The sequence below is a fragment of the Dendrobates tinctorius genome, unplaced genomic scaffold (genome assembly GCF_039654945.1).
Source record: "Dendrobates tinctorius isolate UK_male_01 unplaced genomic scaffold, ASM3965494v1 ptg000022l, whole genome shotgun sequence".
NCBI lineage: Eukaryota > Metazoa > Chordata > Amphibia > Anura > Dendrobatidae > Dendrobates > Dendrobates tinctorius.
Window position 1 is genome coordinate 70,432,309 of NW_027361690.1, and position 16,293 is coordinate 70,448,601.

The 16,293-nt window shown below is 44.8% G+C and overlaps 1 long non-coding RNA gene across 1 annotated transcript in view; it reads left to right on the forward strand.

Annotated features, from left to right (window-relative positions):
- The first annotated feature begins 2,128 nt into the window (after positions 1–2,128).
- Positions 2,129–16,293, forward strand: part of LOC141083974 (uncharacterized) — a 47,420-nt gene continuing 33,255 nt past the window's right edge. Inside the window, exon 1 of the long non-coding RNA XR_012230879.1 lies at positions 2,129–2,194. This is a non-coding gene — a long non-coding RNA (uncharacterized lncRNA). The remainder of the gene's footprint in view (positions 2,195–16,293) is intronic.

Consider the following 16,293-nt stretch of genomic DNA (forward strand, 5'->3'; position numbering starts at 1 on the left):
CTGTTTCGCTCAACTCTAGTTATCACTCATGTTCTCTTAAAAAAGGCCAAGAAAGCAAAAATTCTGCCTTGGTATGTAAACTTTTGAGCCCAACTGTAGCTCTCAGATTGAGAAGCAAGAAAAAGATGACAGATTTACTTTAATTGTGATCTTATCCAATTTCTTCAGAAACATAAAGTCCAGTTTGAATGTTCTGCGTCTTCTCAATATTTTTTTGAGGTCCACTGTTCCAGCAATGAATTTAGCTACACATCAAGCAAAGCATTTTAATACTTCATGGATGGCAGCGTAGATAGCAGGAATCATTTGTCAGCTTCTAGATTCATTCATCAGTTATTTGCATTTTGAGAATTAGTAAAGAATGTAGTTATTTTGGAACAAGAGTCATAGAAAGAGTGTGAAGAAAGGAAAACATTGTGTCCTGCCTGGCAAAGCCTTGTATTAGGGAGCCTGTTTTGACCTTTCCATCTGTGTACAGCACTGCCGGGAACTGAATTTACATATCACAAAGCAACACTAATACTGCATTTAGCATTTCCCTGTTGACTTACAGCCATGAATCAGCTACAAGTTTTTTTTGGCTTTTTTGCCAGTCAAATGCAAAAAAACACAAAAAAGTAGTATTTTTTTCTAAAATTAGTGTATATTTGAGCAATATATTTGGTCTGTATACAGTACAGTATATTTCATTTATCCAAATTAAAGTATCATTACAGTAAGTGACGAAATCAAATTAGTCTTAAGTTGACCAAATGGATGATTTCCACCAAAACTTTAGTTTGTATGGTGAAATGAAACAAAAATAGGAATTTAAATAACCAATATCAGACACCGGTAATCTGAAATTTTTAATATGATAACGCTCACTCTTTACATGAAAGAATGATCCCAAAACATTCCCAGAAAGATTGATCACCTTTCACCTGGCGTCACTGAACGAAGGCCAGTCTGAATCTCTGTTATATGGACTATGGTTGTGCAAGTATCGATCTACATTTTTTCGAAACAGCTTGGCCACATTAACTCTGTACATCCAGTGAAGAATACAACAGGTAGTTTCAGTTTATATATGTAGCAAATTGGTATAGATATATGAAATTAAAACCTAACTTTTATTCACAATTTAAAAAGCTGTAAAGTGCCAAAATAGTGCCAGAAAAAGTGCCCGTGCAATCGTGCCAATAAAAACAGCAACCGCCTTCTATTGTCAAAATATCATGGACAAAATAATTTTTCTTTTCTGTCTAATTACAGCTGAGTATTAATGTTTCCTGATATATTACAGGTACACTATCCAATACATTCTCCCAGCATATGTAGTGACACTTATTGAAATTATTACACTGTCCTCTTTGGAAACTCAAACATACTTATTCAGGTTTCCACTTCAAATATTATCATTACTCTTCAAGACAAGGTGAATCAAAACGGAGTATCCATTATTCCATATCAAAATATTCATGCTATATTAGCGTTTTTTAACAGGTCAAAATGAACCATACCTAGCACCCATGGAGTCCAGTAATTTAGGATACATTCTACTCCACAATATTACATCAGGGGAGTTTATGGAGTTAAGTTAAGTTTTAATTTCATATATCTATACCAATTTGCTACATATATATTTGATTGTTATTGGTAGAATAGACCACTGCTTTTCTCTAGTTCCAGTTTATCACTTTTTTTAATTTAATTTTAGTTATAATGTTGCTTATGATACACTAAAATTGCAATGCAACATAATAGACATAAAAGGTAGTGCCTGAAAGTTTGAGAACCCATCAGAATTTTCAATATACACAAGTAGTCAAAATTGTTGGTACCCCTCTTTTAATGACAGAAAAACCCACAATGGTGATAGAAATAACTTAAATCTGACAAAAGAAATAGTACACCAAAAATCTATGAAAATGAACAAATGAAAGTCAGACATGCTTTTCAACCATGCTTCCACAGAATTAAAAAAACAGAACCTATGGGAACCTATGAAAAATCCTCTGTTAGGACTGAAGTCTATATCTCTGTGGAGGGGAAATGGCCCTGGTTTGATTAAAAACGCCTGCAGCTAACAGGTGGAGTGCTCAGTCAGAAGGTTTTTTCATAGGTTCCCATTCAGATGGAGACTACAGTCTTAGTGAGGATTGGCATAGAATAGGGACCTGGAAAACAAGAAATGCCTTAACGTGGCTTCCAGGTACACATAACTTGGCCATTTTATACGCTAAACTTTCTCAATTTTTCATAATTCTAATGTAGTAATGCAATTCATTATTCATTTTTCATGTCTGCAGGGTTTGGCGCTACAGTGTGCTTCCTTTTTTGCTTGAATGTATATGAGTTGGTGACTCTAGGTTAAGCACCTGTTCGCACTATGCTTATGCTTGGATGTGACGGTCAGTTTTTGAAATTTGTATTCATTTACCTTCTGACTGAGCACTGCACCTGTTAGCTGCAGGCGTTTTTAATGAAACCAGGGCCATTTCCCCTCCACAGAGATTTAGACTTCAGTCCTAACAGAGGTTTATTTATAGGTTCCCATTCAGATGGAGACTACAGTCTTAGTGAGGATTGGCATAGAATAGGGACCTGGAAAACAAGAAATGCCTTAACGTGGCCTCCAGGTACACATAACTTGGCCATTTTATGTGCTAAACTTTCTCAATTTTTCATGCTTCTAATGCAGTAATGCAATTCATTATTCATTTTTCATGTTTGCATGGTTTGACGCTACAGTGTGCTTCCTTTTTTGCTTGAATGTATATGAGTTGGTGACTCTAGGTTAAGCACCTGTTCACACTATGCTTATGCTTGGATGTGACGGTCAGTTTTTGAAATTTGTATTCATTTACCTTCTGACTGAGCACTCCACCTGTTAGCTGCAGGCGTTTTTAATCAAACCAGGGCCATTTCCCCTCCACAGAGATATAGACTTCAGTCCTAACAGAGGATTTTTCATAGGTTCCCATTCAGATGGAGACTACAGTCTTAGTGAGGATTGGCATATAATAGGGACCTGGAAAACGAGAAATGCCTTAACGTGGCTTCCAGGTACACATAACTTGGCCATTTTATGCGCTAAACTTTCTCAATTTTTCATACTTCTAATGCAGTAATGCAATTCATTATTCATTTATCATGTTTGCATGGTTTGGCGCTATAGTGTGCTTCCTTTTTTGCTTGTATGCCCTGTTGGACGTTACAGGAGTATAGTGGTAATGATGCTAGGTGGGGTCCCTATAGCAACCTCCCAGGGAATACTAGGATGGTGGTTGTACTCGCTCTGACACATGGCTGTGCAACTGCACGTGTGACTTAGGAAGCCTGGAGTCAGATGCTGAGTTAAGCAGGAGTTCCCACCCTACACTGCCTGGCTAAACACACAATCGCCATGCTAGCAGCAGCACATGTTCACATGGGGTGGTAGAGTATCCACCAACACACCAAACACATATGATCTTAGCACATCAATGTGCGCTCCAGGGAACCTTTATTACACTCCTGTTCAAGTCCAGTCAGACAGGAACCTGCTCGTGGACCAATCCGGACCTGCCACATCACCCGAGCAACTGACAACTGACCACTAATGAGACGTCGCCACCTCACGAGCATGCTCAGTAGGGTGATTTCTGGACTTAGCCTCTGGAACATCTGTCTGCCACTGCCTATTGCTAGTTACTATAGCTTTGGGTGGAGAGCCAGCAGTAACCAAGCAAACAGCACGAGTCTGAGCAAGACACTAAGACTGACGTCTTAGCTGGGCAGCTCCCACTGTGGCCGAAGCAGAATGGGAGACCACAGAGGCAGACAAGGCTTGGAATCTACTCTGTGCAGAGACAGAATCCTGGCACCTAACATTTTATCAATTGAAATAAACTTTTTCACTTGATACATATGCCGGTATGGTGTTGAAATGCATTGTGAATAAAAAAACCTTAGGCCTCTTTCACACTTCCGTTTTTTACAATCAGTCACAATCCGCCAGGTTTTGAAAAAAAACGGATCCTCAAATTTTTTTTGAGGATCCGTTTTTTTCCCATTGACTTGCATTAATGGCGGATTGTGACGGATTGCTGTCCGTTGCATCCGTTTTTTGTGAGGATCCGCCAAAAGTTGCTGTCCGTCACCATCCTCAAAAATTTCAAAACGGAGCTTGTAACGTTTTTTCCTCTGGCGGATCCTGCAAACACTGATTTAACCCGAATTTCTTTCTGGGTGCCGGACAAAAAAAAAATTCTCTCTCTCTCTCTCTCTCTCTCTCTCTCTCTCTCTCTCTCTCTCTCTCTCAGCGATTCCTTTAAATTTCTTCATTTTCAGGATCCGTCTGAAAACGGATCCTGTGCCATCCGTTCACATCAGTTGAGAACGGATCCGCTTGTCCGCCTTTTTGGCGGATTATAACTGATGCAAAAAACTGAAGTGTGAAAGAGGCCTTATTCTTATCATTACTTCTGAAGCATTGATTTACTCCAGCAGCGCAGCCAACCTAGATCCATCAAGCTACAAAGGAATACAAAACCATCTCTAAGTGGTTTGGTCTCCTCTAATCCACAGTCAGTCTGATTGTTTACAAATGGAGGAAATTCAAGACCATTAATACCCTCCCCAGGAGTGTTTGACCAACAAAGATCACTCAACTAGCAAGGCTTATAATAGTCTGTGAGGTCACAAAATAACCCAAGGTAACCTCTAAGCAACTAAAGGTCTCTCTCACATTAGTTAATGTTTATGAGTATACCATCAGGAAGACACTGAACAACAATGGTGTGTATGGCAGGATTTTAAGAATAAAGGTACTTCTTTCCAAAATGAGCAGTGTTGCCCATCTGCTGTTTGCTAATGATCACTTGAAAAAGCCAGAAGGCTGTTGGAACATTGAATGTAGGATGGAAATGGCTAAAATAAAGCTTCTGGGTTTAAATGTGTAGCGGTATGTTTGAACAAAGGATAACACGGCATTACAGCATAAAAAACACTTTACTGTATGTGAACCTTGTGGTGGTGGTAGTATCATGGTTTGAGACTCTTTTGCTGCATCTGGACAAGGATAGCTTACCATCATTGATGGAACAATGAATGTATGAATTTTGTCAGCAAATTGTAAAGGAAAATTTCAGGCATCAAGACAAAGCACACAAGTCATTCTACGAAAGGATAGTTAACGAAGAGTAAAGTTAAAGTTTTGGAATAGCAAAGTCAAAGTGCCCACCTTAATCCTAGAGAAATATAGTTGAAGGACCTACAGAGAGCCGTTCATGGGTGGAAAAACGTACCAGTATAATAGATTTGAACTGATTTGTAAGGAGGAATGGGCTAAAAATTTTCAATATCTAGGACTAATCAATGATTACTAGAAACGTTTCAATGCTGCATAAGGGGGTTTTACCAGATACGGAAAGCAAAGGTTTACATACTTTTACCACTCACAGACATGTGATATTGTATCTTTTTCCTCAACAAAAAATTATAAAGTCTAATATTTTTGACTCATTTGATTGATTTTTAAAATGCTGATGTAGCTTTAGATCAAGTTTTTGTGGAATTATAGAAATTTATAAAGAGTTTACAAACAATAACAAAACCGCTGCTGGCCACACCTTCTGTCCAGTAAGATAAAATGAATCAGAGATCAACAAATATGTCTCAGTCCTCCTGTTGGGATATAGTATTGTGCAAAGAAAGCCATAAATCCTACTTTTTTATTACATTTTGCCGGACATCCTCTGTGTGTTGATAGCTTGCTTTCTAATGTGATGGCAATGTAATACTACGTTTTTTCTGAAAGATTAGTAACAGAGATTTGTCAGCCATCCATTCCATTGCTATAGTTTGGCGAGCTAAGAAAAAAGTTTCTCTGAAAAAATATCCGCATGTGGCTTTTTCATAGTTGAATAAAAATCCATATTAAAGTGATCTTAGCAACTCAGATAATTGGGGAAGGTAACAAACTACTAATGAATGGACAGTCCCTAGTCATAGCCCATTAAGCGGATTTTAATAGATGACAGGCCAAAGTAAAGATTTTAAATATTTTGTGTAGACATATCGAGGTCAAATAAGACGGATGCACAATTTATTATTTTATCAATTTATTGTCTGCAGCAGGGAAGATGGATAGATGACATTGTAGCACATCAGAAAAATGGTCCTTTGGTAAATCTGAAATTAAAAAAACTACATACCGTAAACCAGTAAACAAGTAGAATAGAGTTCAGTCTACAGTAAATGGGTGTATAGTGCCAATATCAAGGCAGGAACTGTGTGTTAAGCTCATGTCTCGGTTGAAAAAATATATCTAAATCCAGAGTACCTGCTGAATAGGAAAGGATATGAGCGTCCTTTCTCTACCGACATCTCTTAATTTAATATTTCCTATAGCAAAGCAAAAGTGAAAATCTGGTATGGACATTAATTAAGACAGATATGGATTTGATATAATCTAGTTATATAATTGCCTTGTAATGTTTTCATTTCCTGTTCTGTCCAGATGTCACCGTATCCCATAATTCCAAGTGGAGGAAGTTCACCGACCGCCATATTGGGACACCCAAGTGATGGGTGTCTCAATATGGAAACTGCTGCTGGTACCAACCAAATGCGCGGTACCACCAGTGGAACGCCGTCGCACCACACACACTATACGCCTTACTCACCACACACACATTCACACACTCACACTTACACACACACTCACATTCACATTCTCACACTCACAATGACACGCACTAACACTCACACACTTTCACACACTCACACTCATACAATCACACTCTCACACTTACACTCACACACTCACATTCACACTCTCACACTCACAGTCACACTCACACACTCACACTCACACTATCACACACACTCACATTCACACTCACACTCACACACTCAGACTCACACACTCATACACTACAAACTCACACACACAAATTCACATTCTCACACACACACTCATACACTCACACACTCACACTCTCACACTCACACACTCAGACTCACACTCTCACTCACACTCTCACACTCACTCTATCTCACACTCACACATTCACACTCACTCACACACTCACGCAGCCTCTTGCGTGGTACCAACAGTGGAACACTGTCGCACTGCGCCTGCACGAAATCCACACAGGCACAGTGAATAATTTGTCTGATCCCGCTGGCTTATTCTTGACATGTCTACAGACAGAGGAAGCAGTTCACATTAACCCCTTCATGACCAGTGACACAGCGGATGAATCATGAAAGTCAGTGTCATTCTGACCAATGACGCATATGCTGTGTCATGACTTCAAAGCCCCCTTGCGGGTTGGGTGACCGGGGTCAATGAAAGGTCACCTGACCCGTAGGTACAGGGGGCTTTGTACTTCACCCCAGGGGGTGACATCGCCCCCCCCGTGGCTACGATCGCTCTGATGGGTTGTTAAAAGTGAAACAGCCCATCAGAGCGATAGTTATATTTCATAATTGAAAATTGATGAAATATTACAATCCAGCCATGGCCGATGCTGCATTAGCATCGGACATGGCAGGAGACCCAGATCCGCCCCCCCCACGACTCACGGGGCCGATCAGCCCCCCGATACCGACTGACGGTGGCAATGTGCTGCCGCCGTCATCATCAGCCCCCCTCCCCCTTCTCTCCATTCCCCCCACCTTCCGACCCCCCCTCACCCCTCAGTACCTCCGATGTCCCGCTCTGGCTCCCGGTGTCCCGCCGTCCTGCTTCATGGGCGCCGCCATCTTGGAAAATGAGACCAGTAGAAGCGCTACTGCAGTGCGAAACGGCTGTCGTATTTCCACTCTTGCTCCCATCCTCCCTATGCCAATGTTTTAAAGTATTGGAATAAAGAAGATTTTAATCAGTGAGTGCCATCCGTTTTCTTTTTTGGTGTAGCCGCTGTGATTAATTACTTTGGAGTGGCACCCCGGTTTATGGAGCACTTCTCATAGTACGCATATTTGCAGTACCAGCTTACACAGCTATTTGTGCAATGAAAGAGCTTCCCAGCTGTGCGGATTAACACTTTGTTGGAGATACTCCAAACAGTTGTTTACCCCCACATATGGGGTATCAGCGTACTCAGTAAAAATTGCACAAGTTTGGGGGTCTAATTTCTCCTGTTATCCTTGGGAAAATAAAAAATTGGGGGCTAAAATATTATTTTTGTGGAAAAAAATTATTTTTAATTTTCACGGCTCTGCGTTATAAACTTCTGTGAAGCACTTGGGGGTTCAAAGTGCTCACCACACATCTGCATAAGTTCCTTGGGGGGTCTAGTTTCCAAAATGGGGTCATTTGTGGGGGGTTTCCACTGTTTAGAAATATCAGGGGCTGTGCAAACATAACATGACACCCGCAGACCATTCCATCAAGTTGGCATTTCAAAACGTCACTACTTCCCTTCTGAGCCCCGACGTGTGCCCAAACAGTGGTCCCCCCCACATATGGGGTACCAGCATACTCAGGACAAACTGGTCAACAACTTTTGGGGTCGAATTTCTCCTGTTACTGTGGTGCCCCTGAGGCTCAGTCACCACAGACATACTGCACCTTCTCCTAAGGTGTAGTGCCCCACCACCTAGGTAAGTTGGGAACTCCTTTCCACACTCCAACACTCGCACCCCACACACAGGATAGTTCAGCAGGACCACATTGCGGCTCCATGCTTAGAGGGTAGCAGAGCACCTTTCGTGGTTCCTGGATTCGTAACACGAGATGTGCTGGGAGGTGGGTGGAGTTGAGATACCTAAAAGAGTGGGAAAGTGTAGGATGAGAGATCAGATCATTTCAGTCTGACAGAAGGTCAGTGAGGAAGGAAGCCACTCAGGAGGAGTAGGGATCTCTGGAAGAAGGGATGGAGGAAGGAGTGCTGCAGCTGTCTCAGTGACCTGAGCCAGCTGGCACGGGAAAGGAACAGAAGGAGAAAGACGTAGAACTGCAACCTAAGCTTCCATAAGAGAGAGGGATCAGTACGGAACGAAGGAGTAGGAGAACAGAGAGGAGACGTGGGTTGGAAGAGGAACCCTGCCTATAGGTTCTCAGCGCAAGGCCGGGGCCCGGTCCCCGAGGTTGTATGGACACTTATGGTTCTGCAGCAGACACCGGTGGAGTAGTTGGCTGTAAATGCACTACTCCCATCTAAGACTTGGGGCACAACAGCAACTGAATAGAGAGCCAGGACTTCGGAGAAGGGAGTCCCCGATAGAGGCTACAGCTGTCTGCCATACGAGTAGAGTTGTTAGGAACATCTGACAGGAGGAACTTCAGAGTACCACGGTACTGGAGCTCTTCACACCTTAAGATGCAATAGAGGAGTCGGTCAGGAAAGGTACATGTTGGCGGGGTGTTGGAGAGGAGAAGGCTGACTTGCCCGGAAGGTTGATTGAGTCTCTGCCCCGGAGGACACGGCACGGAGGCAGGCACCAGTGTGTACCACGAACTGTGAGTAAAGCTTTGGAACTACAAGCCCTGGTGTCTTCCATTCAATTGTGCGCCAACCCCGCCAGCACTGCTACATCTGGGTACCAACATTCCTTACACCGCCTGTGCCTATTCTCATCTATTGCAACTACACTGCCCTGGGGTTACAGCTTCACTTGTGGGGAGCTACACCTTCTATGCTGCAACACACCATCAGCCCCAGAGGATCTGCACGCAGCGCTGGCTTAACATCTTGCTTGCCAAACACCACAGGCGTCACGAACTATTCCATTCCATTAACTAAACTGCAATCCACCATTGATATTGGGCACCCAGGGCCACGGAGCGGGTCACCGCTGCTGTGACACATCCCCCTGACACCGGCCCGGTACCGAGTACCCCACAGCCCTGGGAGGGCGACCCATTACCCTTGTGAAAATAAAAAATTGCTAGCTAAAAAATAATTTTTTGAGGAAAAGAAATGATTTTTAATTTTCACGGCTCTGCGTTATAAACTGTGAAGCACTTGGGGGTTCAAAGTGCTCACCACACATCTAGATAAGTTCCTTGGGGGGGTCTAGTTTCCAAAACGGGGTCACTTGTGGGGGGATGTCCACTGTTTAGGAACATCAGGGGCTCTGCAAATGTAACATGACGCTCGCAGACCATTCCATCAAGTCGGCATTTCAAAACGTCACTACTTCCCTTCCGAGCCCCGACATGTGCCCGAACAGTTGTCCCCCCCATATATGGGGGTACCAGCATACTCAGGACAAACTGGACAACAACTTTTGAGGTCGAATTTCTCCTGTTACCCTTGTGAAAAAAAAAAATTGCTAGCTAAAAAATAATTTTTTGAGGAAAAAAATGATTTTTAATTTTCACGGCTCTGCGTTATAAACTTCTGTGAAGCACTTGGGGGTTCAAAGTGCTCACCTCACAACTAGATAAGTTCCTTAGGTGGTCTAGTTTCCAAAACGGGTCACTTGTGGGGGGTTTCCACTGTTTAGAAACATTAGGGGCTCTGCAAACGTAACATGATGCCCGCAGACCATTCCATCAAGTCGACATTTCAAAACGTCACTACTTCCCTTCCGAGCCCCGACATGTGCCCAAACAGTGGTCCCCCCCACATATGAGGTACCAGCGTACTCAGGACAAACTGGAAAACAACTTTTGGTGTCCAATTTCTCCTGTTACCATTGTGAAAATATAAAAAAGAGGGCTAAAAAATCATTTTTTGAGGAAAAAAAAATATTTTTATTGTCACGGCTCTGCGTTATAAACTTCTGTGAAGTACCTGGGGGTTCAAAGTGCTCACTATGCATCTAGATAAGTTCCTTAGGGGGTCTAGTTTCCCAAATGGGGACATTTATGGGGGGGCTCCAAAGTTTAGGCACACAGGGGCTCTCCAAACACAACATGGTGTCCGCTAACGATTGGAGCTAATTTTCCATTCAAAAAGTCAAATGGCGCTCCTTCCCTTATGAGCCCTGCCGTGCACCCAAGCAGTGATTTATGACCACATATGGGGTACCAGCGTACTCAGGAAAAACTGGACAACAACTTTTGGGGTCCAATTTATCCTGTTACCCTTGTGAAAATAAAAAATTGCTAGCTAAAAAATAATTTTTTGAGGAAAAAAATGATTTTTAATTTTCACGGCTCTGCGTTATAAACTTCTGTGAAGCACTTGGGGGTTCAAAGTGCTCAACTCACAACTAGATAAGTTCCTTAGGTGGTCTGGTTTCCAAAACGGGGTCACGTGTGGGGGTTTCCACTGTTTAGAAACATCAGGGCTCTGCAAACGTAACATGACGTCCGCAGACCATTCCATCAAGTCGGCATTTCAAAACGTCACTACTAGAGTTGAGCGAAACGGGTCGAAAAATTTCAAAAGTCGCCGACTTTTGGCAAAGTTGGGTTTCATGAAACGAAACCCGACCCTAGGATGAGGTCGGCCACGAGGTCGGCGACTTACGCGCCAAAGTCGCGTTTCAAAAGTTTGTTTTGCGCTCTTTTTCAGCCAATCAGGATCCACGGACACTGTGGGCAACGTGATGACATAGGCATGGGTCACCACCATCTTTCATAAGGGCATGCAAGTGATTGGCTTGCTTTGGTGGGCGTCACAGGGGGTATAAAAGGGCGTGCACGCCGACCGCCATCTTACTTCTGCCGAACTTAGCAAAGGGAGAGGTTGCTGCTGATTCTGTAGGGAGAGCGTTAGGCAGGGAAGAAGAAAAAAAAACTGCTTCTGCTGCTAGCGATTGTGCCTGTACAACACACCAGTCACTGTGTGTGCAGTGCAAGGGGAGGCTATATTGTGGTGTATCAGTGGTGTTGTTTGTTGGGCTGCCTTCTAAGGCTTCCTGACCGCTGCATTGCTGTTTACCCACTGCTCTGCAAACTGCTTTTTTAAAAGCAATCCAATCTCCCTTATCTTCTCGTCACTTTTGTCACAGCTGTGCCATCGAGCCTGTGACATAGCGCTCAGATATCAGTGGGCCTCACACAATCCAAAAGTGTCCAGTGCCACAAGTGTCTGCAGAAATTCAAAATCTCCCTTATCCTCTAGTCACTTTTGTCACAGCTGTGCCATCGAGCCTGTGACATAGCGCTCAGATATCAGTGGGCCTCACACAATCCAAAAGTGTCCAGTGTCCACAAGTGTCTGCAGAAATTCAAAATCTCCCTTATCCTCTAGTCACTTTTGTCACAGCTGTGCCATTGAGCCTGTGACATAGCGCTCAGATATCAGTGGGCCTCACACAATCCAAAAATGTCCAGTGTCCACAAGTGTCTGCAGAAATTCAAAATCTCCCTTATCCTCTAGTCACTTTTGTCACAGCTGTGCCATCGAGCCTGTGACATAGTGCTCAGATATCAGTGGGCCTCACACAATCCAAAAGTGTCCAGTGTCCACAAGTGTCTGCAGAAATTCAAAATCTCACTTATCCTCTAGTCACTTTTGTCACAGCTGTGCCATCGAGCCTGTGACATCGTGCTCAGATATCAGTGGGCCTCACACAATCCAAAAGTGTCCAGTGTCCACTAGTGTGTGCAGAAATTCAAAATCTCCCCTGTCCTATAGACACCTTGTACCTTGTTTTACATTACTATATAGTTTGTTGGATTTTGTCTACATTTCTACAAAAAATGAGGAAGTCTGGTGGAAGAGGCCGTGGAATTGGGCGGGGGTTGGCAGCTGGTAATGATGGTGTTGGTGGTGGATCTGATGGTAGTGGCAAGAGCAAAATAGGACCGAATGCAGGAGGTGTTGAGCCTGCGTCATCGTCTGGCTCCATAAGGCTTCGAAGGCTTAGTTTTCTAGGAGTTGGCAAACCGCTTTTAAAGCCAGAGCATCAGGAAAAAGTTTTGTCTTACATTGCTGACTCAGCCTCCAGCTCTATCGCCTCCTCTTCTTCAGTTGTAAAAAGTAAAAGCACTGAGTCGTCATTGGAGGCTCATGTTCATGAACCACACCTTTCCTTGTGTCCTTCACCCCAACCAAGATTGAAGGATGACGCAGGCCATACTACTGATTACTCCATGGAGCTGTTTTCACATACCATGCCTGGATTATCAAGTGAAATGGTGAATTACCCAGGTCAAGATGAATCTGACATGGAGTGCACTGATGCACATCTGCTGATGGATGATTCTGCTGGTACATTCACTCAGAGCACTACATTGTCCTCGCAGTGTACAGAGCCAGATTCTGACCCTGATGAGACTCAGGTGCCCCTTCCCGCACACTATACCACCATACACGGTGACACAGAGGAAGGTGCACATGACATTGAAGAGGAGGTGATGGATGACCCAGTTGTTGACCCAGATTGGCATCCATTGGGGGAAGAGGGTGCTGCTTCCAATAGCTCAGATGAGGAGCATCCACAGCAGACATCGACATCGCATCAGCTGTTATCTGGCAGGCCTGGAGCACTCCAAAGACAGGTTCCAAAAATCAAAAGAGTTGCTGGACAGCTTGTCCAGAGTGTCAAAAGATCACAGCGTGCTAGGCCGCAAAATGTCTGCCAAAGTAGGAAGAGTGCAGTGTGGCACTTTCTTGAACAAAATCCTCATGATCAGGCCAAGGTTATCTGTAAGAAGTGCGCAAAGACCTTTAGCCGAGGGAAAATTCTGAAAAATTTGAATACCAGTTGCATGCTTAGACATTTAACCACCATGCACTTGCAAGCGTGGACACAACACCAAAGCTCATGTGCAACTGATCACAACGAAGGTAGTCAGCAACGCTACATTGTTTCCCCCACTGTAAGCCCACCGGTTAGCACAGCAGCAAATGTTGAGGTGTCGTTGCAAGGCCACAGCAGTCAGGGAATCCCACTGTTATATCAATGAAAGACTGATTCTAGGCCATCAGAAAGAACACCAACTCCATCACCATCATCAACCCTCTCTCAGTCCGCCCTGTCCACCGCTACTTCCACCATATGCAGCTCTCAAGTCCAGCTCACCCTCCCAGACACTATGAGTAGGTCAAGAAAGTACTCAGTCTCTCATCCGCGTACACTGGGTTTGAACACCCACATTGCCAAACTAATCTCGTTTGAGATGATGCCCTTTCCGTTGGTGGAAAGCGCAGCTTTCCGCGAACTCATGGCCTATGCAGTACCACGCTATGACCTACCCAGTCGCCACTTCTTCTCTCGCAAAGCCATCCCAGCCCTCCACCATCATGTGAAAGACCGCATTGTCCATGCACTCAAGCAGTCAGTGAGCGGAAAGGTGCACCTCACAACTGATGCATGGTCCAGTCGGCATGGCCAGGGCCGTTACGTGTCCCTCACTGCGCACTGGGTTAATGTGGTGGATGCAGATTCCACAGGGGACAGCGGTGGTGGGACAGTGCTGCCTAGCCCACGGTATAGGAAACAGTTGGCTGTAGGCGTTCGACCCTCTTCCTCCTCCTCCTCCAGAAGCGAAAGCTCGTCCACAGAGCGCAGTTGTACGAGCACTCCTTCTGCAGCTGCCACTGTTGCACACGAGGTGTCCCCCTATCGAGCAGCTAGTGGAAAGCATCAGCAGGCTGTGTTGCAGATGATGTGTTTGGGCGACAGACACACCGCCGAGGTGCTGGCCGAGTACTTGAAGCGACAACCTGAGTCATGGCTGGGCAGTGTACATCTTGAGGCAGGCAAGGTAGTTAGTGATAACGGCCGTAATTTTGTGGCAGCCATAGCCCTTTCAAAACTCAGCCACATACCTTGCTTGGCTCACACCTTGAACCTGGTGGTGCAGTGCTTCCTCAAAAATTATCCGGAGTTAACAGCCCTGCTCCAGAAAGTGCGAAGACTGTGCGCGCACATCCGCCGGTCGCCTTTACACTCCGTTCGTATGCAGAAGCTGCAGCGATTGCTCCACCTTCCCAACCACCGCCTCATTATCGACATTGCAACAAGGTGGAACTCCACCCTGCACATGGTGGAGCGGCTGTGCGAGCAGAGGCAGGCCATAATGCATTTGTGGGAGGATTCACGGCCAGGCACTTTGAGAGCAGACATGGAGTTGACAGGTGTGCAGTGGTCGAAGCTGAAAGACCTCTGTAAAGTCCTTCAGTGTTTTGAGGAATGCACACGGCTGGTAAGCGCAGACGACGCCATCCTAAGCATGAGCATCCCACTTATGCGTCTGCTCATGCAAACTTTGACGCACCTTAAGGAGCAGGCTTCTGCAGCCAATGTTGATGAGGAGGAAGAGGAGGAGGGAATCCTTGATGACATTCAGCCATTGTCTGCTCAGGGACCTCTCCTGGACGAGGTGGAGGAAGAAGAGGAGGAGGAGGATGATGGGGATGATTACTTAGGGGAGGAGGATGCATCTCGTGGGGCAAGTGAAAATGTTGGCGTGCCAAGGTCTGGTACAGGGTTTGTGCGTGACTGGAGGGATGTGGATTTTCCAGAAAGTGCTCCTCCACCCAGCACTCGCAGTGCATCATTGACACCGGGAACATTGGCCCACATGTCAGATTATGCCTTGCAGATCCTAAAAAGGGACCCCCGCATTGCCAAAATGATGAACGATGACGACTACTGGTTGGCCAGCACCCTGGATCCACGCTATAAAGGCAAATTACAAAACATCATGCCACAGGACAACCTTGACCTAATATTGGCTAATAAACAAGCAACTCTGGTAAATCGGTTGCTTGAGGCATTCCCAGCACACAGCAGCGGTGATGGTTCTCACACGAGCCGTATGGGCCGGGGGCAGCTTGGCAGAGGTGTTCGTGGTGCACAGAGCAGAAGTGGCGTTGGAGACAGGGGTTTCATGACAATGTTGTGGACTGATTTTTCAAGTACCGCTCACACAACTGGTAATACTGCATCGATGGAAAGTGACAGGAGACAGCAGTTGTAAACTATGGTTACAAACTACTTTTCCTCCCATATCGATGTTCTACCACACAGGTCATTCCCCTTTGACTATTGGGCCGCTAAACTGGACACCTGGCCTGAATTGGCACAATATGCCTTACAGGAGCTCGCTTGCCCAGCTGCAAGTGTGCTATCGGAAAGAGTCTTCAGTGCAGCTTGATCAATCCTGACAGAAAAAAGGACCCGTCTGTCAACCCAAAATGTGGATGATCTAACCTTCATTAAAATGAACCACGCATGGGTTTCCAAGGATTTTGTCCCACCTTCCCCTGATGACACATAGGGTGACAGAAAAATGGCTTGCTTTGGTCCACCTCTTCCTGGGACTTGACCTATTTCACCTTTTGCATCAGCTGAATGTCCAACATCAACATATGCCACTTTTTAAAACTCCCTAACTGTGCTGCCTCCCCCCCATGGCCGGGGTCACCACCTAGCGCACGACACCGTGCGAGTGCCGTTGCCCTGGACAGG